Source organism: Coptis chinensis, chromosome 7 (genome assembly GCF_015680905.1).
Source record: "Coptis chinensis isolate HL-2020 chromosome 7, ASM1568090v1, whole genome shotgun sequence".
Taxonomy (NCBI): Eukaryota; Viridiplantae; Streptophyta; class Magnoliopsida; order Ranunculales; family Ranunculaceae; genus Coptis; species Coptis chinensis.
In genome coordinates, this window is record NC_141462.1 from 36,293,025 (window position 1) to 36,318,036 (window position 25,012).

The window sequence follows — 25,012 nt, forward strand, 5'->3', positions numbered from 1 at the left end:
ACATGGAGCTGAATATGTTGATTTTGATTTTGGGGGAAGTGAATGGGAAGCTAGGTTGGATGAGTCAGTATTTACTAAAGTAAAAAGAGTCATAGATGCAGCAAAAGTCCCTCAATATTGTGGAGGCCCCATAAAGGTCGTCCAAATGAATTGTGTGGATTGTTGTGTGGATTGGAAATGGTTTGAATCGTGTTAGGACTTGACCTATGTTAACACTTGTTTTCATTCTCTGTTTGTCTTTGGAGCTTGGACATTGACCACCTACTTTTTTGTTTGTGTAATGACTCAGAGTTTGGTATGGATTACTAGCTATTTGGCCCGACCTATGGCAGGACTTGCAATTTTTTAAAGTTGATGTACTTTGGGCTTGCTATATTTTTTAGTTTATTATTATTATTATTATTATTTTATGATGAAATAGAAATGGATATTATATTAAACATTAAAAAGCATAGATAATATTCCAGGTGATATATTGTTGAAAGAGATTATTAAAAACCAATTGTGCGTGGCTGAGAAGTTGAATGAGTAAATGAGTTGTAGGTGAAATTCATGTATGTGCAATCACAACCTAGGGGCAAATAGTATAAAGAAATTGATCAATTTTTTTAGTGTATCTCTCAAAGAGAAATCCACATTATCTTCTAATGACAACAAAATTCAAATGAAAAAATTTCGGGTTTACATGACAAATTACATGCTTCCTTCATAAATTAAAATACATGTCAAGTGCATAATTACATTGATTGAGGTTACTCCAAATGGTGTACTATTATGCTATTTCTATCTGAACGTGAATGAAATTTGGTAGGATGTTACCGCCATTTTTTTTTTTTTTTTTTTTTTTACCGGTGTCTGGGCCCGCTTATGTGCACCTCGACTAATCCCGGGCCCTAGTTGGAAATTCGACCTGACACTACCTCGCCAGTGACCTTGAGGGGATGTTACTGCCCTGTTGCTCAAGTCCATACAGAAAGATTTTGGAAGAATAACTGCCATTATAATTGTAAGGCGATAGACACATAAAAATTCAATTTCAATTTCAAAAGAATACGATAGTCGAATAGAGCTCACCTAGAGGTAGGTTCTCAAGAAAAATAAGACTAAGACGTACTACATTATGTACTACATGCCTGCCAATACGATAAATATGAATAAGCTACTTGAAAGCTCATAAGCCGTATAATACAATTTAAATGTTGACTGCATTACCCTAATAATATCCAACAGCTGTCAAGTCTTTCCCGTATGCACAAAGTAATTCTTCTCTCCAACTGTCAAGCCATGATCCACATCTTAGAAAATAATTTGATCTTGAGAATTATACCTGGTAACAAAACAAAGATCATTATGTACACCTAACTATTCTTGCATATTGTCTTTTCTACATAACACTCATAACAGTTTGATTGTGTACGGTTTCCTAAACAGTGTAGCCATTAATCCATTGAAAGAGAGTGCAGACATGGATATGGATCCTTTTTCAATTAAAAGTTAATATAATCAAACTATTTCAACAGGTCACTACTTTCAAATACACTACAAATGCTAATTTTGTTTAATTTCTTCTTTCTTCAAAAAAGAATATCCTATACACCGGGGTCAGTGAAAATACCTAAGAATCACACGGACTATAACGTGTTACTATGCTAGGCCAAAGAGAAGACAATTTCCTCACTATAGTACGGAGTCATAACACTGCATATAGAAAATAATTGAAGTCATCCAAAAGAATACAAAAATAGTATTGTCCATAATAATAATCGACAAAAGCACATCACATTCTAGTGGAAAGGAGTATAAGCATAATCAAATGATTACAGACAACATACATCGTCGAGATTAAATTGATCCAAAAGTCTAGTCTTATACAGAATCAGTATAAAGTGAATGAGCTCGTATGTGTGCTTAAAGTGATTCAAGATACCTAGGCAAAAAGGATTTTCCATCACACAGACACAATACCCAAATGTACATGGTCTATCAATGAAGATTCTGCCTAATCACCCACTATAAACTTTTACTGAGAAGTGTACCATTTTTGCCATCTACAATACTATGATTAGGAACCCTTGAGGTATCTCAATGCAATATGTGCTGCCCCAAGATGTAATGTCCGTGGTGAGTGCAATAATTGACTAATAGCAGTGGCAGAATAACCCTTATTGCCATATAAGATACTATGACCAGGAACCCTTGAGGATCTACTTGCCAATTACTCACATCTTTTTTTTTTTCAATTGGCAGTTCAATTTCTAATTACAGAGATAATAGAGATCTGGCCACATGGTATCATGGTTTCTAATCTAATAGACAGGGAAGAACCACAAACCTCATTTATCACAATAACCAATCCTCTAACTTGTAGCAGAGGTGGGTATTATTAACCCCAATTTCAATGACCTTGCTATAAGACAAAGGTCCAACAATCATTTTACATTTATTAACAATTATTACACACACACACACACACACACACACACACACACACACAAAAGCATTACTTGCTTGATTAATTTAGTCCTTTTTCATATCAGTCATATTATCTTGAATCAAAGGCATTTCAGGAATCTATAACTAAATCATGTGAGATTGGGAACCAATTTATAAGTAGGGACTGAAGATGTAGTATAACTTATGGTAGGAAGCCCACACTTGCAACTTAATATACATACCAACATCTAAATTGGAATAAAATTTTAAGCTACTATTTGTAAAAGATGTAGTATAACTTATATATAGTAGTACTCATGTTAGATGCAATAACAATCAAACAATTTAACTATATTCTAAAGTTATTAAACATACCAGAGGACTAATGGTGAGAAGTGTCCTTGTTACTCCTCGAGCAAACAAAAGATTTCATGTTCTAGTATAAATAACAACATAAAAGACACGCTCCCGTCAATAAATACCGTTAAGCCAACATGCTAGTATCCAACAGTAATCACAATCCGCCCAAAATTTACCCCCAATTCATTTCCCGCCAACTGTAACTACCCCAACCGCCCAACTCATCCATCAAAAATAAAATAAAAAATTGGAGCCACTATCAGATTGGGAACAACCAATATCCGCATCCTCATTATTCAAACGCCGCAAAACCACTAACAACCCAGTCACTGATGGCCTAGAAATAATCCAACTCCATATTTTCTTCGACCTCTTCACGCTTTTTACTATCTAAAAAGATGTTTTACTAACAAGTTTAATTTACTATTCAGTTTCGGCAAATACGACGATGAAATACCCTACGTATAAATTTGGAGGACGTATTGTATACTGTAGAACGTATTCCCAAGTAGAAAAAGCAACAGTGGAACTTATGGAGCATATTCAAGATAAGCATAACGCCTACGTGCCTCGTTATTCATATAGTGACAATGTGGATGTTGTGGTTGGCTATGTAAGGATATATACACTATGCTGAAATGACTTGTTAAAGTATATCCAAGAATGTTTATATTTCTCTACTAGATAATTTCTCTTTTAGGTGGGAGGCAGTTTTGAAGAAAATCCTAAGCTTGGACAACTTAGGAAAGGGGTATTCCTTCTTCTCAGTCACTGACGCACTGCTCCATTATGTGACAATCCTTGTTTTTTCGTGCTCACTGGGGATATTAACTTTCAGCTTCTAGTCTTTGATCAGTGGTGCGAATATTAGTTCCACGTGATTTTCTAATTATTATATAACAAATATACCAAACATATTGAATTGATTTCATCAGTGCTAACCTTGAGAAACTTGAAACCTTCAGGAGAAGGGATACGTCGCGTTGTTATGTATTTCACATTATTCATTCTTGAATTCCTCTCAATTTGCAGTCGTTTCTTCAGGACCAAATATGTTATGGTATGCGTGTCTTTATATTGTTTGCGTTGGATAACTTGAAAAATGATTATGGGGACGTGGGGCTGTCTTTATTTATTAGTGGTGTTTGATTGTGTAGGTTGGAGTTTGGATAGGCGGTGATGCTGATAAAATCTATAATGATTACAATATACGTATTCAATCAACAGAGGAGCTTTCTTGTCTTGCGAATCAAAAGCTTGATGGATTCTCTAGGAGGTGGAGTCTTGCTGCACTTACTGAAACACTCACTAGCAAAGAGGTTTCACTTCTCAGACTAAATGATTTACTGTCATATTCACAACCATATATATATATATTTTTTTGTTAAGTTGAATTGCATTAAAAAGGATCTAATTACATGTGTTTTGGGTAGGGCAACATACTGCACCTCCCTAATTCAATCAAATCTCACATAATACTCATACTAATACAAGTATTTTGAACTAACAAAATCGGTAAAATATATCTTCCCACTTGTGTAACCACTGGGGCTTCCCTTCAATAATGACAGCCTAGCCTCCTGAAGGGGTAGGGCTGCACCTTTCTTAGACAATGCATCTGCCGACGTATTAGCTTCTCTCCACACTATAGAAATCTTGAATGTTTGTAACTCCTTCCGGCAATAGCTCCATCTTGGAGTAAGCTCCCATGGTAAGTTACCGGTACTGAAGGCTTTGGCAGCAACTTCAGAATCAGTTTCTACTCACAAAAGTCTCCAACCTTTAAGGATTGCATGCTCAAATCCGTCCACAATTGCCATACACTCTGCCCTAAAGCTTGTTCCCACACCAATATTCTTGCAAATTGATATCTTAAATTCTCCCAAACTATTTCTGTATGAGATACCTATACCAGACATACCTGGGTTGCCGGCAGAAGCACCATCTGTGTTCAGCTTCATGAAATCGGGTTCTGGTGGAATCCAAGAACACTGTTTCACCTGAGGGGCTTTCCTTCTTCTTGGACTTACATTCCAAAACTGAAGCGTCTTTTGTTCCTGTGCAGTGTGAGCACTCCCACCCTTTGATTTACTTGCAGATATTATAACTTGAGTTCTCACCAAGTGTTTACATTCGCCAATCTTAGGAGTCTTGTTATCGAAATGAACTTTGTTTCGCTGCTTCCAGATACTAACAAGCCCAGTCACCAAACAAGAGTTCCAAATATGTTGGACAATTTTTTCCCAGTTTCATTGCTTCACTAAAATTCTGCCGTCTTTGTGAAACACCAAATGCTTGAGCAATCCACGACCACAACTGCTGCGAGAATGAACACTGCCAGAAAAGATGTTCATTATTTTCCACCTGAGCTTTACATAGCCTACAACATGAAACCAATCGAATGCCATTACTCTGAATTCTTTCATCTGTAGCAACTCCCTTTTAGAGGATCTTCCATGCCAATGCAGCTATTCGAGGATGTATATACTTGTTCCAAATGTGTTTATGCCACCCAATTCTAGGATTTCTCCTCCTGATTTCTTCATAAGCAGATTTTGTGGAAAAGTTTCCATTGATGTCCGGGCACCAAACTAGATGGTCTTCACAATTTGGCTCACACTTTATAATAGAATTCACCGACCAGTTTATATCAGACAATATATCTTGTATTGGTTGTGGGATGCACCACTTATCAGCCCCACTAGAAGATCACAAACTTTTGCTGTACAACCTTTTAAATCTTTCCTGCATATGTTAAGCTTCTCTTTCAAGGAAGATTTACTTAACCAATTGTGTCTCCATATATCCACCCTTTCAACAGTTGCAATCACCCACTGAGATCTTGGGTATACTTCTTCCAGAGCCCCTTTTATACCCGTCCATATAGATGATGGTTTGTAGAAATTGATGATCTCCCCGTCTAGATTGAAATACTTTGCTTGCATGAACTTAGCAAAGTCAGTTTCCCCATTGAGTACCGCCCAAGCCAGTTTCATTAACATTGCATTATTCATCTCCTGTAATCTTCTAATTCCCAAACCACCCTCTTGTACCGGCTTGCATACTTTTTCCCAACTAACTGTCACTCCTTTTCTAACGGTAGGATCCCCCGACCATAGAAAATTTCTCATGATTGCTTCTGCCTCTTTCACTATTGATTTAGGCCACTTGTATATTGCCATGTTATAGATGGGAATACTACACAATACTGATTTAATTTGATGAGTGTACTCCTTCCTTGAAAGGAGAGCATTTTCCATTTCCAACTAGTGAGCTTTCTCTTCATCTTATCAATGATTGGGCCTATGCAGGCCTTGGTCACTCTACCTTGGTGTAATGATATACCAAGGTATTTCTCTGGGAGAACACCCTCCACCATATGAAGTTCCTCCTTTACTTTCTCTTTTCTAGGCTTAGAGAAACTACCAAAGAAGACTTTACATTTTGATTTGTTCATAAACTGCCCAGAGGCTTGTTGATATCTCTCCAGGATAAGATTAAGCCGTTTCATCCCTCTTATATCCCCTACAGCAAATATAATGATATATCATCCGCAAATAGCAGGTGGCTAGGGGCTGAAACATCTTTAACATTTACCATTGGCTTCAACTGGTTTGAATCTCTAAGATGAGTGATCGCTCTGCTTAATGTATCTTCAGCAATAGCAAACAGCAGTGGAGACAGAGAATTCCCTTGCTTGAGACCCCTCTTCATTGGGAAGTACCCACCACCCCCATTGAACAAAATAGATATGTAAGCTGAACTTACAATGCTTCTTATCCACTTAATCCACTTATTATTAAATCCCAGCTTACCCATGACCTCGAAGAGGAAATCCCAGTTCATTGTATCATAAACTTGTGTAATGTCCAGCTTTATCGCAACTGAACCCCCATGTTTTTTCTTCTTTAACTCATTCATCAGTTCCGAGGCTAGGCAAATGCTTTGCTGTGAACATCTCCCTGGCACAAATCCCGTCTGCTCCTTTGTCACAATCTTGCCTACTATGGAATTCAGCCTCAGTTGTAGCACTTTAGTAATTATTTTCATTAAGAAATTCCCCATGCATTTTGGTCTATATTGGCTGAGTTTCTTAGCTTCTCGATCCTTTGGTATAAGGGTGATAATTGATAAAGTTGGAATTCAACCCTTCAGGAATAGCGCCCTGGATGGAAAAAGATTGGATTGCAACACATACATCCACCTTGATGATACTCCAGCACTTGTGAAAGAAATGCCCTTGGAACCCATCAGGTCCCGGAAAACTATCATTATTCATGCTGAAAACACATGCTTGTATCTCTGCATAATCTGGTGTTCTAGTAAGAAGATAGTTATCTTCTTCAGTTAACACCTTGGGAACAACATTTAACAACTCTGGATCATTAGCTACTGGTTTCTCTTGGTATTTCTCTTCAAAGAACACCCTGACATGTTCCTTCATCTGTTCGTAATCTGTTATGAGAGTACCATCTTCTTGTTCTAGTTCAGATATCATTGCTGCCCCTTGTCTCAACCTCAACATATTGTGAAAAAAAGCTGAGTTTTGATCTCCATCTTCATCATATTTGGTCCTACTCTTTTGTCGGATTCTTTTCAGTGGAACCTTCAGCGAGGCGGCATACTTTTGTCGGATTCTCTACCATATGTTTACTATAAGTCTTGGAAAACTTCATAGGATACATTATCAAAGCTTTCATCTTAGTGGTCTGTCCAATGTTGTGGTCTGAAACATGAAGGACCTGATGCCAATCAGTTCCATGTTGAGCCACACGGTTTGTAAGAGGCCTTTCAATTCGGATGCCTTTTACTAGCAGAGCTGATAGTAAAAATACTTGTTAGTTGTCGTTGTTCGTTTATGTCCAACATAGATGCCACTATACCAAAACCATCTAAATCATTCACCTCCTGATTTCCCTTGAATGTACTTATGTACTGGATAGAAGAGAAGAAGAGAAGATTGGCGAGCAAAAGTGATTACCCAACTTCTTTCTATCCGCACATTGCTGTTTAGTGATGAGCAAAAAAAAAAATAGCGTTTGAACCAACTTGCTTAGTGCGAGCCCAATACACTTAAAAAACATACACCCTAAAAAATGAAAAAAACAAAAAGGCAATGATACAATAGAAATCACCCTTAAGATGGTGCAGCAAGTCAAACCTACTAAGTACACTGACTCGGATTGAGGCTTTGATAATTATATCACTAGAAACTCTTTTCTATAATTAAGGGTGAATTCGAGCTAAACAAACAAGCCGAGCTTTACCATGTTCAAGCTCGGCTCACTAATTACACAAGTTTTAAATTGAGCTTGAGCTCAGCTCATATAGTTAAATGAGCGAGCTCGAGCCGAGCTTAAACAAACCAAGTTCGAGCCGCTCAGTTATTTTACACTATAAATATGCTATTTTAGCTAAACGAGCCGAGCTTCATCAAGCTCATTAATTTGTTACACGAGCTTTAATTTGAGCTCGAACTCGACTCATATAGTTAAACGAGCGAACTCGAGCCGAGCTAAATAAGCCTTATCTATAATCTTTTGAGATAGTCAGTCGCGCTATAACCGCTCCATACATTGAGTACTTCAGCCTTCCGTTTGATAAACGAAAAAGCAAGTTTTCATTTTTAGGTTGCTCTCAAATGTGACTTTGAGCTCACTGACTGCTCATTTTTGAGAGCCCGAGCTTGAGTTTTTGAGACCAAAGAGCAATAAGTTATAACCTTACATGTAAATTTCTAGACTTAATGAGCTGATGTTGGCGTCACTTTCAAGCCCAATATCACTAGGATAGTTATAACAGCACGTCTTTTAATTGATTTTCCTATAATAATATTAATAATAATAATAATAAATAATGTAAATAAATAAAACAGAGATAGGATATCTAGTAGTTTTGGATAAAAGTCCGTAAGTAAGTAGATAAGTCTAAAACCCTTGTTTTCGGGGAGGTTTTAAAAAACTAGAAAAAATAGAGTTTTCTCACGAGAGTTTCTGGGGGAAAAACACAACGAGGGTTTAAAAAAAAAAAAAAAAAAGGGGAGAGTTTTACTGAAAAGTTTTGAACAAGAAAGATTATCTTTTCGCGTGACAGTAGACGTCGGGCTTTCGGGGTTTCGCTTTCGACAAGCTGTTCGGTTTTAAAACGGTGAGTAGTCATAATATGTTATATTTCTTTTATTGGTTTCGATTAATCATATCAGTAATGCCGTTTTCTCTAATGACGATATTGTCAACTCTGTTAATGGTTAGATACCATTTTGAACCACTGCAGTAGATAAACTAGGACGACTTCTAGCATTTAGCTGTTGAAGTCTGGACACCGGTGGCTAATGGCGTCGCCATCAGCAGCACCAAACCGTTCTTTGTTTTTTTTTTTTTTTTATGGTTTTTATTTGATTTGTGGTAATGTTGAATTGTTAACTTTAAATGTTTATTGATGATGTTTGGTTGTGGTAGTGAAGAGTTGGGTATTGAATTGGTGTTTGGGTTGATTGGGTGAGGGGAAGCCTTGAAACAGCCATTAATGGCGTTCGACCAAGACCCAAACCGTTCCAATTTTTAATGTGTTGTTGTTTGGATTTTGTTGGGACATTGTTGTTGGGTTGAGGTGAATGTGTTGGTGGTGGATTGGGTGCTGGAGAGGAGCTGTCGAAGCTCCAAAGGTTTGTTAATGGCGTGGGATGCGATTTTTGCAGTATAACGAAATCATGAATTGTTAAGATAGGTGTGTAGGGGTTTTTGTGGGGATGAAAACTGCTGGGTTTGTTTTAGTCATCGATGGCCGGTGGTGGCTGCATCGGTGGTGGAGGCGTTGGTGGAAATTTGAGAGGAAGGAGATGAACAGTAGCAAAAAACGACTTTGGGCTTGGGCCAAAATCGTGGTGGGCTAATATCTTTTAACTTTTGGATTTTCATTTTTGGCTTAAGTTTAAACTATGGGCTTTAGGCTTTGGGCTTTTGGGGTTAGAAGAGTTTGACCATGGTTGACTTTGACAGTTGACCAGAGTTGACTGTGATTGTTGACCAGAGTTGACTGTGACTTTGACCAGGGTTGACTTTGACCAGTTGACCCAAAAATTTGACTTTTTCCTAAAATTATGATTCGGTCTATTAGGATAAGTCTAGGACTATTAGCATGTTTGACTTAGGCTAGGACCTTTCTAAATATACTTGTGTATGTGTATTTACTGCTTTGTGATTTTTCAGTCTTTTACGATACACAACGTTATGACACTTATACATCCATGAAATTAATAACGCGTAAACCAAAAATACTTGAATCAAGATATTTCTTCGTTCTATGAAATAATATATACAATAAATTTCAATAATGCGTAAACAAAACTTACCGCACCCTTTTAGAACTCTCCACGCCTCAAGTTTTGGAATTTAGTTTTATGACTGATAAAGTCATATGTTAGGTGGGCATTTATTGAATGTGCCATAAATGGCCCGTTAGCGTTATATAAGGGTATTCATTGAATGTGCCATGAATGACCCGGGTATTCATTGAATGTGCCATGAATGACCAGATGGTTTGGACTGCCCTAAAGAGGAACTAAGGTATTCGCCTTGCGGGTTAGTTGTATTCCTTGAGTGTACGGGAATGTAGGATTGGGTATTCCTTGAATGTGGCAGGAATGACCCAGGACATTCATTGAATGTGCCATGAATGACCCGTTAGTGATATGATAGGTATTCCTTGAATGTGGCGGGAATGACCTAAGGTATTCATTGAATGTGCCATGAATGACTTGAGTTTTTGTGCCCAAAGAGGTTGTGAAATATGTGTATGAAAGCCCAGAGATGGCTATGATATTGTGGTATTCGGTGGGAGAGAGGCACACAAGAATGTGTGATTTGGCAAATGTGTGGAGTGCAAATCGTGGAGTAGGTACTAAAGGGTGGGTGTACAAGAAAAGTAATTGATTAATTGATAAGAGAAATTGATTTGATTATGCGAGCGTGGTTGGGTTTACCTTTGAATACATATAGGATATCTGCATATGTTATATATATACAAGTTCTAACTTTCTTTTGCAGGAGGGTAAGACTTAATAATATTTTGTGCAGGGACGCGGTCCTACCCTTATACAGCAATGGATATTGGTAAATATTAATTCAAGTATTTAGATATTAAAACGAGTGATTAAAATGAGTTAATATAATGAAAGTTTTGCTTGGGAAGAAACTATGCCGATTGAGAAGATGGAACTACCTTTCTTCCCAGCTGAGAATGATTAGGTTATGATAGAGTTAAAGTGTTAGTTGGATAAGAAAAGATTTGAATGTTTATATGTGGTTAGTCTATTCATACCAGCAAATTCCATTTTGCTGACCCATGTTTGCTTTGTTTTGGCAACGTGGGTGTGTTCTTGGGAACATAGGTGGAAGGCGATGGAACCGGGCGCAGTGTGGGATTAGTGCCCGGAGCAAAATTCCGTTAGTTTTCTTTTAGGTCTGATTCTTTATTGGAAGGATGTAATAACGTAGTTTACCTTTTTCATGGCATGAGAACATGGTAGTGAGGAATTTTATTTTGAGAGTTGGTTTGATGTTTTATTTGGACGGATGATATCTTAATAATGCAATGGCAAATAATTTTTGGGATTATTTTTAATTTATATTGTTTCTTTTATGACATGGCTGTTAGGGTTTTGTATGTGTAGTATCCTCCGTCATAGTCTGGGTTTTTAAACAAGTGAATCTAGTGATGTTTGAGATTTTTTTTATATTTCAAATATTCACTTTGTTATTGTTTAAAAATTCGGGCTGTGACAATAGTGATTCACGTTCTTGTATGAGCTCGTTTGTTCGTTCCAATATCCCTAGCATATGATATTTTTCCCTGCAGATTCCTCTCTTTCCAACTCATGGACATTATCACCATTCTCCACCTCTCATGGAAAAAATTGAATTTTGCACTCCAAGGTAGATCGTTTTTAATGGTGATTTGACACTTTTGGTATGTGTACAGCATGCAATGGTGAACATTGTTGTTTATCCCAACGTCAAGCCTTGTAGCTTAAAAATGTCTTTTAATTGTGAATGCATGCAATCTTCTGACCCAGATCTTAAAACCTCCAAGTGTTCCTTGAGGATTACCCAAGGATGACATGTTTCAATTGGGCCAGTTGGACTCTCGCTGACTCACAGCTATTGCAAGAAGCAATTTATATGCATGTTTTCAAAGATTTTACCATGATTTAATCGGATATTCACTTTATTTGATCGTTAATGTTTCTCAGTTTTTAAGAAAAGCGAGATTACAGGTCACTAAGAATGTTATCATGTTAACAATTTTTCAACTGGAGAAGCCCAACAAAATTAGACTAGGAAATTGGGGGTAATATTCACATCCAATGAATACCACATACGTGTCCAGCATATATAGAACTAACAACCGATTTCGTATCTTAGTCCTCAGAGCTCGCTTCATAGTGACTCAATTCAGGCAAGCAACCTATTCAACTCGCGCCCAGAGTGATGTCACCACCAACCGATCTCCCGTACTCGACCTTCAAGCTCGCTTCAAAGTGACTCGAGTCGGGTAGGTGATCTCACTAAGAAGCGACCTCCATAGCGCTCACTCCTCTCGCTCCACAACGGCTCGTTATTACAACCTTCAAGACCGAAGCTTCAGGCACGCAGCTCATTGATTCTCCATAACTTGCCATCATGGCTCATAAGTGACCTGAAGACCTGGATCTAACCTGAAGCCGGAGAGCAAGAGGCGCGGGCATCTTACCTATATAAAAAGGATGAGGAACTACGTCTGACCTGATTCAAGTTCCCCCCAGAGAGAAAACTTGATACGTAGGCAGTCCGTCCATACGAACTCGGTCAAACCCAATCAACTATTAATCCATCTCCCCCAAATTACCTACTCCAGTAAGATTAGACAAAATATAGTTTTTACATTGGCGCCATCTGTGGATTGAATTACTTGAAAATTCATCTACTCAAAATTTCCATTTCTTCCAACCATCTTCCTAGAATCGCTAATTTTCAAGCCCACGAAGCATAGAAAGCCTCCAAGATCAACTGAAGATTATGGCTACCTAGATGGAAGCCATGAACGGTTGCATCACCCAGCTCTGACAGGAGAACGCCACCTTCAAAACCTAGGTCGAGTCCCAGAACCCAAACGGAGTTATCGCTAAGGACGAGATCAATGAGGTCAACCAGTAGATCAATAGCCTCTCCCAGCGGATCGAACAGAGCACTGGGAAGAAAGACGCCACCCAGATTGTCCAAAAGATGTTGAAGACGTACCGGGCATCACCTTTCACGCTCGAGGTACTCAATAAACCTTCCTCCCAAAATTTCATTTAGCCTCGGTTCTCAATGTACGACGGCAGTACGTGCCCTGGTCAGCATGTAGTTCGCTATATTTAGAGCCTTGCACTCTACAATCAAGCACTAAAGCTTACACTCTAAGGTGAAGTTACAAGGTCTCACGCTCTCATTGTCTTACCTTGATAGACGACAGTAACTCCAGACTCCATAGTCTCACTCTTCATGTTAAAATCTTGTATTAATATTGTCTTCACTTCGATAGTAATTCCAGACTCCGGAGTCTAACTCTTCAATCTTCATGTTAAGTCTTGTGATCTTGTCTGGTTGCAAAGCCCATCCTTCTGATCTCATGGTCAAAGATGCCAAATTGCAATTTGTCTCCAAACTAGGGTGAAACCCACGTTATGAATTGCCTCCCCTACTTATTATTCTCATTATCACCCAAAACTTTCTCAGTTCACATGGTCTTCTTTCTTTCTCTCCATATCAAGGTCCTTTTCACACTCTTTTCATGGAAAACATATTTTTCTTATATTTATAAACCACACATAGCCGTTCCAATTTTAATTCAACAAACCAAGCAAGCAACTTCCACTGCTTTTCCAATTTCATACTAATATACTATATAGTCATGTAGATGTCGACTATAAAAGTTAGTTTGGTCTAACTTTACCGATGCATAGATTTGGGGGAAATTGGTGGAAGATTGTGGATATGACTGAGTTCGTTCCGGACGAACTGTCTACGTATCAGGTTCTTCCTGAGGAACCTGAATCAAGTCAAATGTAGTTCATGATTTGGTGTGATTAGATCTGGTATGGTAAATAGAGAAGTCTCTTCTAGAGAGCCTAGGGGGAAGATGGAATAGATCTGGTGATTTCTCGGAGGGAGTCGATCCAACCTCAACGGATGGAGTCGATTTGGGGTGAGCAGATGGAATGGATGGATCCAGCCTCTATGGATGGAGTTCCTCCTACCTCTTTGGAAGGAGAATGGAGTCTGCTTTTATAGTCTTCTTGGTGATCCTTTGTCTTCTCTTCCATCAGGTCAGGTCGTATTGATGTGAGACTTTATGGAGCATTGATGGCGAAGCATTGATAAGCGTGGCTGAAGTTCTGGACTTGATGGAGGCAGCTGGCTCGTCCGTTACTAACTGTTACGATGGCGCATCGTGATGGCAGTCGTGAATGAGTATTCGAGCGACCTGCACGGCAATCTCATGGAGAGACTGTCAGTTCGCTATATGAGTTCGTAATGAGGTCATCGGGAGAAGTGTTCTCTAATAAGTTGTACTGGACAAGTGTTATAACACCCCGTGTTTTTCTTTTACTTTTCCTATTACCATAATAATAATAATAATAATAATAATAGGTAAAACAAAAAAAAAAATAGGATAAACTTTTGTTAAGGATAGGAAACCCCGTAGGTTAAGAGATAAACCTTCCTTCCTTGTTTTTCGCGGGGTTTTAAAACAAAAGGGAGTTTTGCACGGAGAGTTTGGAAAAACACTAAGAGTTTTACACAGAAAAAGAGAGAGTTTTACTGAGAGAGGAAAAAGAAGTTTTTCTAGAAATCTACGGATAGCTAGCTGACAGTTGGAGCTAATCACGGGTGAGTAGATAGTTTTATCTTTTCACTGAACTCATAGTTTTGTTCCTAGTTTGCTATTTAAAAATTTTACAAAACTTATTCCACTACTCATTATTTTCTGTTTGTTCTGTTTAGTTCACATACTACCGAACTTTGGAATGAACATTTTTTTCGACATTGTAAATTGAACAATCAACTGTTTTTTTTTTTTCATTTGAATCCTATAAATTGTTATGAATTGAACATGGTGGATGTCGAGTAAGGTGTTGAGGGTTTTGTGTTGAGTGGACACTACTCTGTGGTGCCGAGCGATACTATTGAAGCTCTGAAAAAGCTTTAATGGCCATCGGATGTTTTTCGTGAGTGGGGAAATCAAGTAGATGGTATAATAGGGTTGGGTTTTGATTGGGAATTGAAACTGAGTGGTTTAGGTATGGGTTGGATTGTGTTTGAGTGCTGTGAATATTGACAGGAGCATTAATGGCAGACAAAAATGCGAATTTTGAGAAGAGAGGAAATCACGATTTTGTGGTATAGGTAGTTTGGGTTTTTGGTAGGGATTAAAACCGTGTGGTTTAGTAGTGGTGGCGAGTGGTGGTTGTGGTGGTGGAGGCGCTGGCGAAGTGAGGAAGAAGATGACAGCGAAATTCATTTTTTTGCTGTTGGGCTTGGGCCGAAATTTGTATGTGGGCTTGAGTGTTTTCTTTTTTCTATTTCAATTTTGGGCTTAAGTTTTAGACTTTGGGCCTTAGTCTTTGGGCTTTTGGGTTAGAGGAGTTTAGGACTGGTTGACTGCTGTTGACCCTTGACAGGTTAACTTTGACTGTTGACCAGGGTTGACTTTGACCAGTTGACCCAGTTTGACTTTTAACTCGGATTATGATTTAGTTTATTAGAATAGGTCTAGAGCTATTAGCGTGTTTGGCTTTAGGCTAAGACCTTTATATATATATATATATATATATATATATATATATATATATATATATATATATATATATATATATATATATATATATATATATATATACACGCGTGTATGCGGTATTAACTACTATGTGATATTTCAGCCTTTTATGATATACAACGCTATGACACTTAGACATCGATATATTAATAACGCGTAAACAATAATCCAAGAAACAAGATACTCTTCCATTCTCTGAAATAATATAAGCAATAAAGTTTAATAGTGTTCTCAACAAATTTACCACACCCTTCTTTGAATCTCTCCACGCCTCAAGTTTTGAAAATGAGATTTTATGACTGAAGATGTCATGTGATAACTGGGTATTCATTGAATGTGTCATGAATTACCCGGGTATTCATTTGAATGTGGCGGGAATGACCTGAGGTACATAAGTACTAAAGGGTGGGTGTATACGACAAGTAATTGACTAATTAATAAGAGAAATTAATTTGATTGTGCGAGTGTGTTTGGGCTTACATTTGAATACCTATAGGATATCTACATATGTTATATAAAATTTTTAACTTCTGTTTGCAGGAGGGTAGGACTTAATAATTTTTGTGCAGGGACGCTGTCCTACCCTTATACCGAAGTGGGTAGTGGTGAGATTTAATTCAATTATTAAGTAATTAAGACGGGTTATTATAATGAATTAATAGAATTGAAGTCTTGCTTGGGAAGAAACTATACCGGTTGAAATGACGGAACTACTTGTCTTCCAAGCTGAGAATGATTAAGTTATGGGAAAATATAAAGTGTTTGTTTGGATAATTAAAGTATGACATTGTTTTTATGTGGTTAGCCTACTCATACCAGCAAATTCTATTTTGCTGACCCATGTTTGCTTTGTTTTGGCAACGTGGGTGTGTTCTTGGGAACATAAGTGGAAGGCAGTGGAACCAAGGCATTTTGATTTGGATTTGTTTCTGGAGCAGTCCGAGAGTTTATTTTTATTAGGTCTGATATGATCTTTTTGGAAGTATGTAATAACGTAGTTTCATATTCATCATGGAATGAGAATACGATGTTGAAGGCTTTTTATTCTTAGAGTTTGTTTTGATGGTTTTTGGACGGAAGATAGTCTTTTAATAAAGTGATAATAAGATAAATTTTGGAGATTATTGTTATTAAGCTGATTCTTTATGATGTGGGTTTTCGATTTTGGCATGTGTTGTATCCACCCCGTCATAGCCTGGGTTTTTAGACAATTGAACATAGCGATGTTTGAGATATTTATATTTCAAATATTCACTTTGTAATTGTTTAAAAATTTGGACTGTGACACGTGTTTAATATACATTAGTTATGTATATTAGTCCCTCACATCGACCGTGTCATCATATTCGTTTAGTACCAATCAATTAGTTATATCATCATTGATGGTAGTATTATGTTTATATTGACATCTATCCTTGAAGACCAGGGGGAAAAAAGATCCTTGAAGATCAAATGGTTTTGCTATATATTGGTTTGATTTCACTTGTAGCAATTTATGCACAGATAAGAGCTTTACAATGCATGAAATTTCGACAAGCTCCATCGAGTGCTTAACCGCTGAAAATCCTCTGACAATCTTTGGAATTTTCTGTATTTTCTGGTACTTTTGCTAAAAAAAAAAGGATAAATCATGTTTCCAAAATGCCAATGCAATTCAGTGTCTATGTCAGCAGTTTTCGTCTATGTTTAAAGTTCAACTCTCAACATTATCAAATGGGAGAATAAGAGCTTCAGGAAAATTATGCTGAGCAAAAAATGATTGACCGTATGAGCTACTAGCTCAGTAGCTCATGCCTAAACTCTTTACCTGATTAATGATCAAATGATAAGCTATGATTATTATTATTTTGTTAATGGAAGATAAAAAATAAAAAAAAAATCCAGAGTGGATCATTTAGAATAGGTGCCTTGTCTGATTCAATATAATTGAGTTAGACAATTTAATTAGTATTGTAGTGGCCAAAAAAAATAAAATAAAATAAAATAGGAAGTTCGAGTTTGATATATATATTCAATTGGAATCTTTTGGAATATTGCATTGTGTAACATATTACAAATATCAGGATATGGATATTTAAGGATATTCAATTTCTCGATATGTATCGTGGATATATCCTCTTCTTTGGAGATATTTGACATTGTTTCACATGCAAATATCGTGGATATATTCAAAATTTCGACAAATATCATAGATATTGTAGATATTTCTTGATATATCATGATACATTATTTATATTTATTTGAAATATAATGGTAAGAGCATCTCTAGGTGGTAGTATAACCTGTCAAAGAAAAATTTTGAAATTTCTCGAAATTCTATCTCTAGGTGGCCTCAAATTCGGTCGCATCACCTGCTTGTTTGCAAATTTGGCAATTTGGATGCGGATGCGGAGCAACATTGGTAATGTCGTGCGCCATTGCAAATGTCGCCCCAATTTTTTTTTTTTTACTTTGACCAGCACCATACGCCAGTGGTACGGTCGCGCGCCACTACTAATGTCATGTGAGTTTTTTTTTTTTTTTACTTTTGGAATGGTTGCACGCCACTCCTAATGTCGCGTGGGTTGTTTTGGAATTGTACATGCGACACTCCAACTGTCGCGAGACAGTGGTAATGTCGTGTGGGTTGTTTTTTGCTAATGGAATTTGCGACCACCTAGAGTTGGTCGAAATTTGCGACTAGATACTACCACTACCTAGAAATGCTCTAAATATTAAATAAAATTGTTACATATACAAATATCACCAAATATCTCTAAATATCCCCAAATATCCCCAAATATCACAAATATCGCAAATATCATCAATATTTACAGTCGTATATATCTCTGAATATATTGTGATATTTATAAATCTTTTTCCGAAATCTAGATAGATATCAACAAATATCACAATATATCGCGATATTGTGTACTAGGTGTGTAAGTCAATAAATTGAGTTTGACATTCAGAATCCCATTGTATTGTAAGTTATGTAATGATCAATATTTTGGATTACCATAGCACCGACTTCCTTAATCCCATTTCACTCCATACCTGTTGTAACTAAAATCTATAATTTGACATGGTCATCTAATCAAACTGCTTAAGGAGGTTTTCTTTACAAACGTCAATGGATTCTGAACTTTTTTATTTTCCAAAAATATTCTAATTTAACTTAGAAAATATTAATTTGGAAAGTAAAGAACACGCCCTCTACAACATCACAACTTGTGCTAGGGCCTAGATATCCTTTCTGAATTCGAATCCAAAAAGTATAATTTTTCCCGAAAAAGAATTCCATCGAAAGAGATTGACCAGACTGTCGAACAGGGAACAATGATTGCTAACAAAAAATCCAAAATTCATTTAACATGGTAAAGTCTGCCGATATTAAAAATTGAAAGTTAAGAAATACACTAATCTTATAACCGTATATACATACTAGACTAAGGGTTAAAAACCCCTTATATAGTTTCTATGTCGTGAGTGCTAATATAAATGTTCAGTGCAATTTGCTTTGCTTTCCAAGCGATCTTATATAACATTTCAGTATGGTAGATTCCTTTGACCTTCTGTTGTAAATGTTTTGGCTGCAGTTCTTCGTTATCTCTAAGTTTTGTGTTAACTATTTGTGCTACCCACGACGCGTTTGCTTGTGGATTTGTTGCAACAAGCATCTTGTTATTGTGCACAAGTGTGAGCAGATAATAACCCATTTATCAGAGACAGTTGTGGGTTTTGCATAAAGATGAAACGTACAACCAGGAGCCTTACACTTCATGACCACTCGTCGTGTTGAAGTTTGTGCACGGTGCAAATTAAACATGTTTGCCACTGCATAAAATTTCATTTACGTCTTTGACGAGCTCATCACAAGTGGCGTAATGATTACCAACTTTGGGGGATATGAACTTCTGCACAACACTTTGGTGCATAGCTTGATCGAAATCCTTTTCTGTTTCTTGCATGGCCGGGGTTCTTCTTGAATTTGGGGGGAATGCAATGGATCAAAACCATGATTATTTACATTTTATGCATGATCAGCAACATTGACATCTACCATCCCATCCAATTGAAAGTCAAGATCGGTTCTTTCCTCTTCATCGTCGATGATTGTTATTGGAGTGTCGCCCCAAAAATATTGTTGACTACGGTTAGGAGTAGACTACATATCTATATCAACATTCACGTACTGCACTTCGATTAGGTGTGAACCATTGATCTGCATCAACATCCACTTGAACTTCACTTTGAGTAGGTGTGAACTATTGATATGCATTAGCATGCATTTGAACTTCTGAATCTATTTCAATTGGATCACTTGTTACACCAACCCTAATAAAGTCATCATGACGTCCTTATCACTGTCATCATCAGTGGCATTTGTGCTAATTCCATATTCCTCAGGCACGTTTTGTGTACCTTCATATGGTTGTTATGAATCAAAGTAATCTACATCTACCTCCTCATTATCAGTGACAGTCTCTAGCAATGAGAAGCAACACAGACATGTACCGTCAGCAAGTCTAACTATAAGAAGAAACAACTGACAACACAACAATGAAAATCCCAGTTTATCTTTAGCTGCAAAAGATGGAGGTACAATTTGTTCATTTCCACTATCTGAATGAAGTACTTCAGTGGAAGAAGTAGTCACATTATACTGATTTGAAGTAGCCGGCCTCCGAAAAGAAATTAAATCTGCACGTGTTCACCTAATAATCAGCAATTACGCAGATGTTTATCAACAACATGGTACAAGTTATAACAAAGGCACTCAATTACTTGCCATAACATTTTGATTAGTATCAAAACTATGGGGCTCTTCAGGAACCACATCTTTGGTGACTGTATGGTCTCTCTCACTTTGCTGTTGAAGTAGATTATCTTGGGAATACAAAATGTCACAATGTCAGCAACTAATTAAACCAATGACTATCAGCCAATAAAATATAAACAAAATATGTTATGTACCTATAGGTTCATCTACTAGTGCGAAAGGCCTTTTACACGCTAATGCCTTTTGGTTCAACAAACTCTGTTTCACAGGAGATAGTTGTTGATATTAGCTTTTTTTTTACTACATTTAAAGATTGATTCTCTAATTTGGTGCAAAAGCGAATTCAAAGTTCCTTACTCACGATCTTTGTTTCGTAAAGTTGGAATAAGGATTCGAACCAACCTAAAGTCTAGGACAACTACAAATTGGTTGTTACTCTTAGGGAACTAGTGAGTAAGTTTACTACTAATGCTAGATTTCTTTTCTATACAAACATTAAAGAAAAAACATTAAGATTTGAAATCATGCAATTAATACAAAATACAATTTACTAAAGAAAAGGTGGAGAGCTAATCCTCCTCATGTGAAAATAACATTTAGTTGTTGATTTGAAAAGGTTCATTTGATTCTTCCTAGACTCATAGACAAGCCCTAATGGAAGAAAACTTGATCCCTAACATGTATGGCTCATTAAAGAGTTCATACATGCTAGCAAGTGGAACCAAGCAATGACTTATCTCTAAGCTCATTACTTTGATTCCTAACTAGACACTAGACCATCTATCATTTTGGGATAGGATGTAGGCCGGTCTAGCTGTTCTTCCTAACAACCTACCAAGCCAACCACAAATATTCTTCCTCACATGAGATGGATTAACTCCCCAAAAGGGAAGTTAGCTCATGATCCTTGGGATGATAAATTACAAGTTAGAAGAACAAAAGAGAGAGAAAGAGGAAGAATAAAAACAAACTAAACTCACTTGCTTTTTATTTATTTCCTAGAAGAAAACCAAGGTTTCCTCCATTAAAACTATTACAAGCTTTTTCTTACAAAACTAAAAACTAAATAATAAGAATGACTAAGGAACTAAAATAATACAAGGTAAGGAAAAGAAGTCAAGGGAGTAAATGGAGTGTCCCCCACCTTGTTTTGTTTTCTACTTCATTTGAGAGACATCTCATTTCCTCCCATGTGAAACATCAAACCACATTTACTTCATTTTTATCCACCACATTAAAACAAAGTGACACCTTACCTTTTTTTCACTATTAACACCTAATCTAATTAATTACATGCAAGGTGTCAACTTTGCACCAATAATTTGTCATTTTTGTCTTGACATGCTCCATGATTGATGACTCATCCAATCTTGCGGGCCCGTATAGTGGGTCCTATGTGCAGTCCAGTGGCGGTCCGGTCTTTGGGCAATTTTACAACTTCCCGCCTATGCATAGAGTTCATCGCCCTGATTGTCTGAGCAGCTCACTTGTCGCATTCGGAGTCCTGGTTCAAGAGGTAGGAGCTTCGGAAGTTTGATGCTTATGTGCGGATTTGAAAGAATTCATATACATGTCGTTCCTCGTGCTTTATTGCAGGTTTAAACCATATTTCCATGTTTACTGCGAATACCTGCAAAAGTATGAAAATATATTTATTTTATGATTATTAAATACATAGTTAACCAAATTTATATGTCTCAACGGGGTTTCATAATACACTTTTGGGTGTTTATCACACTACCCCCAAACAGCACTTTGCTTGTCCTCAAGCAAAGAAGAGACATTAAAACAGATAAGTGGACAAAAATGTGTAGTCCTAACTAATTCTCGTTTTGCAGAGTGCGGTTGCATTGACCATATGCAACAAGGCCTTAAACCACTAGGAATTCCCTAGTGGACGAGTTATAGCCTCGTGAGAGTTTTCCGAGAAGATACTCACAAACTTCATTTATACTACAATGACTACTCGTGTGAAACTTCGTTTCCTAAATTAATCTCAGATATCCATACATCTCCTTAGTAGGGAATGAGGATTGATTTCTTTGAAACTCAAGTTAATATGTATTCAATAATTAAAACATCTACATATGAGCATGCATGCAGTGAACTTTTCATTGAAATGTACTAGCAGGGTTGTTTCTGAATCCTTTGGAGAGTGTACCTAAATGGGTTCTCACAGGTATGTGTCAAAACACAATTTCACTCAAAAATTTTCCACTCAGGTTTTGTTGACTCCAGTGTGTAGTGGGCACACGTTTCCTCACATCTCAATGACAGTCAGAGGAGCCGATGTCGATCAATCACGTCTACTACTTATTATCACACCACCCTACTCCTAATTGAGCTAGAGGTCTTTATTAGGTATTGTGGGGCTTAGGTGATAGTGTACAAGAAAATGGAAATGGATAATTAAAATTTACGAGTATGAGATAATAGGGTCTTCATATATTTACACTAGAGAAATCTTTGTTTTCTTTCCTTCTTCTCACTGAGTTTTCCAACCTTGTTCTTAAGCCTCTAATGGGATTTTTTTTTTTTTTTTTTTTTTTTAACTGGCTTAAGAACATGATTCTATTTTTCTTTCCTGAAGCAAATAACTGACTTTTATTTGGGACAAGTCTTTCTCTTTATTCTTTCCACATTTCATCATATTTCTCATACTCATCACTTTAGGTAGGTTCTTTTATTTGGTTTAATAGATGGGTAAGGAATTTTTTGGTGAAAGTGAAAGGTTTGATGAAAGGTTCAATTGGAGTGACTAGCGGTAAAATTTGTAATGTAAGAATTTTTAGCTATGTCGATCCAAAGATGGCCTAAATTCTGCTTTAGGGTTGGTTGGTGATCAAGTAAGTAGGTCGTGATTTTCTCTAATCGGGAAAACTACTCCTCTGTGTCATCACACACAAATCACTCATGTCAAGGTTTTTAGTTAGATTCTCACAGGATTTATAGTTTAAGTAACTAACCGTTGGTTCCATAAACTTACTGTTATGTACAATCGATGATACTTAGTACATGAATGTTCATGAAAAGATGTATAAACTATTGCATATATATTATCTTAAGTTTCTTAAAAATAACTCCTAATTCGGATACTAATGTGAGATTTCTAGACAATTTTCATCATTGAAAAGGAAACAAGACTTTGTCACTAAGTACAATTATTAACATGAAAATAAAAACTATATACAGGTTACAATTTGCCTAATATTTGCTACAGGGTTAAAGCACCCCCAACAGAATGATGCTTAGTCCTCGAAGTATCAATAATTAAAGAGAGAAAGTACCTGAGAACCGTGAGCAAAATTAGGGCTAGATTGCTGGAACAGAAAGGTTGGAGAACATAATATATTATTCAGAAAAAACAAGAAAATGTTCAATAGCACACTAAACATAGCACAAGAAATAAAAATAATAGCATACGAAACATGAAAAACAATAGCACACCAAACATAAGGTTTAGCTAGATATATGTGCAATGGCAAGCTCAAGTTTACCATCCAGCAGGATGTGAAGTTCTGGCGTCCTCTTGAAGGAAATGCATTTCCTTAGCATCGCGCCAAAAGATAATAGTCTGCCAAATTTCTGCCCATTCTTCATTTCCAGATTTCCTCAAATGTGTCTTCATATTTTCATCCTTCGGGTAACAACGAACATGCCTCGTGTACCGAAAAGACGCCGCCTCCATTGCCGAAACCTCAATGAACGAATGATTCTCGCTTTTTGGGCACATAGAATCTATCTTGACCTAGTCATGAAAAGTAGCCGCAAACCGTGGGAAATGTGTCTTCATGATTCGCAAGCGGTGACCGTAAAAGTATATAATCGATCCCGAAAAGTCGCGAGCTCGTTTTAGGTTGGAGATAACACAACCTATGATGTTAAATAATGAATGACCTTGAGCTAGGGCAATCAATACAACGCAAGCGACCTCATTGGCGAGAAAAAAATGCCAATCTCCCATAATGTTCGGAGTACAAATAACATCGCAGATCCCATGTTCATGGTCATGCTTGCAAAGGGAATGGTGATGTCACGCCATGCCACATGGCCATTTCCTTCTCGTTTAATCTAAAGACCATCACCGTAAGTTTCACGAAACGCTTGCCACTGAAAGGCACGGTAAGAATTATGATAGATGTAATGTCATGATGCAACAGGATCGTGATATGGAAGATCCAAAGTTAGTGCAAGTTGTTGTTCAGAAAAGATATGAGGTGTGTCACCAACTTGGATTGTGAACCCGTCTAAGTATAAACCATGCGCATGGTTGAATGCTGGTGTGTCTTCCATATTAGCATAAAAGTATGCAGCCAAACTCGGAGAATAAGTTTGGTCAGGTTGAAGAATTAGGGAAGACCACCCAATGTTTGTAATGTAGTCACGGAAGAGATGGCCATAGGTATTGGAATCCATCATAGACTGAAAGGATTGCTCAGGAATGAGTTTGGGAGGTACTATGTTTGATGAAGATGCAATTGATGAAGACACCATAGTGGATGAAGTAAAGAAATAGGTAACGACAAAGGCAAACTGGATGGATAAATTAGTATGTAAGAGAATAGACCCTCCTGTAAGCACATGTTAAATTATATTAGT

The 25,012-nt window shown here is 37.1% G+C and overlaps 1 pseudogene across 1 annotated transcript; it reads left to right on the plus strand.

The window, feature by feature from the left end:
* The first annotated feature begins 3,241 nt into the window (after nt 1-3,241).
* Nucleotides 3,242-16,761, plus strand: LOC147487332 (3'-5' exonuclease-like; annotated as a pseudogene). Its single transcript, XR_015202788.1, has 7 exons — nt 3,242-3,406; nt 3,494-3,544; nt 3,632-3,651; nt 3,759-3,861; nt 3,951-4,112; nt 11,650-11,726; nt 16,539-16,761. The product of XR_015202788.1 is annotated as a 3'-5' exonuclease-like (transcript).
* The last annotated feature ends 8,251 nt before the right edge of the window (nt 16,762-25,012 follow it).